A 2047-nucleotide genomic window follows, 5' to 3' on the forward strand; every position below is an offset into this window, starting at 1 on the left:
CTTCGTGCGAGTCGCGTGCTCGCCGATCGTAACGACGAGCGAAACGTTCAGCCGTGACGCGAAGTTATGGCTTGGCGCACGCGACGAGACTTCAACGTGGCGATTTTCTTTTGTCACTCGTTATTACTGCGTGTCGTGCCATCGTTAAAAATGACGTGGGTGTCGGCCGGCTTGGATGACTTTCTGCGTTCCTCCAAGTTTAGCCCTTCGTTTCTCCTAACTTTTCAAACAACACGACGAAATCGATAGCGGAACGCAGTGCAACGCCGACAACAGTCGCAAATAAAGAAGAAAACGAGAAGTCTCATTTCCGGAAAGATAGCGTGCCAAAATTGCGAAAGAGCACTCTCTCTCTCTCTCTCTCTCTCTCTCTCTCTCTGTTGGAAAAATGAGAATATTTAATTTTATAGTATATGAATATTGTGTATTCTGATTTTTTTCAAGATTTTCAAAAGAAGGATGTTCTTTCATGTTTTAACAAATAATTAACAATTATTTGTACTACAAATTCAGGAAAGTAGGAGTCTATGCGGTAGTTGGTGCGTTAATATTATAATAGACGTTGAATTTTTATTGTCTCTTCGTTTGAAACATACGTTTTTTTTTTTATTTTCGTGTTTGACTAATTCTGATCGTCGCGATCTGTGTTACTTGTTGTGCGAAAAGAACTAGTGCAAGTTTGGTTATTAATAGTTTCCTCCTTTTATCTTCGAAAAGGAATACATTGCGTCACAACGCCACTGAGGTACGATTTACATTCACTAAACGCGGCATCAATTTTAATTACTCGGTCGGGCCGACGAGTTGACGAGTCGAAGCCAAAGACATTTCCTCTTCTATGGTGGTATCGAAGTTCGAAACGAGAGGTCGTAAAGTCGTCCACACGATCTCGAGACGTTTCACGTGAAACTCTACGCGCCCATTAAAGACCAATTCTCAGAACACGTTCTAACTAACGAACGAACGGAATGATCTCCCTGGCATAAACTATTTTTAATAACTGATAATTTTCATTTTTTTTTTTTTTTTTTTTGTGTGTGTGCATACCATTTGGCCGCTTCATCAGAATAAAGAAGTGCCATTTTCGGTCCAAATACGAGACGCGCGTCGTTAAAGCCGTTGTCGTAAGAGTGAAGTGAATATTTTACTGTTTGCGCTTTTATGGCTTAGCTCTGTCCGAATAATCATCCGATCCATGTATCCGTTTGATAAGTGTATCATGACATTTATTGGTATTAACGCCTTCGAGAGTGATATAGTGATACCAGGCCGTTGTAGAAAACAAGAAACATAAAATTCAAAGTTTCTCATAATGAGTCCCTCTTTAATAATATATTACAGCACAATATGTGTTATATGACTATTTCTATATTTTTACTATCGGAGATTTGAAAATTCTGTTTTCACATTTATTACGAATTATATATATAGAATCGTTTTAACACTCAGCTAACTAAGTTAACGAAACCTCAGTAATCAGTAAATTGATGCTTATTTCTTAGACTTGCTCGAATTGCTTTCTTCACATTCAGATAACAACGTTGCTAGAAATATCTTGTCAGAATTTTGATACGAAGATACGTACAATCTCAGGTGCGTGCAACTATTTTTCCGTACTTGTACTGAAAAATGACCGCGTATCTTATATATTGATACAATTACTTGGCAAACTCCCCTCGCAACGTTGACATTAGATTCATGGAGTAGAAGCCTCGCTGGAGCAATTACCCTGCTTGTTTACCCTCCTGCACGAGGGTAACGTTGCAATTCTTCTAGAAACACAAATCACATCGACACATACGTGCGCATGAAACAATATCTGTCAAACTCTGAAAAAAATTGAAAGTCTAATAATGTCTAATTTTTTAATAACTATATAATTTATATACGGGTATCTTTATTACTTACTTATTACTTATTCGTCTTCCATTACGGAGGCGTTCATCACAGAAGAAAATTGTCACGTACATCTCGAAGATGTTTCAGAAAAATAAGCGGGTTCGATATCGCGAGTATTTTCAAATGTTTGACAAGCTACCGACACCGA

Source organism: Trachymyrmex septentrionalis, unplaced genomic scaffold, assembly GCF_001594115.1.
Source record: "Trachymyrmex septentrionalis isolate Tsep2-gDNA-1 unplaced genomic scaffold, Tsep1.0 scaffold2, whole genome shotgun sequence".
Taxonomy (NCBI): Eukaryota; Metazoa; Arthropoda; class Insecta; order Hymenoptera; family Formicidae; genus Trachymyrmex; species Trachymyrmex septentrionalis.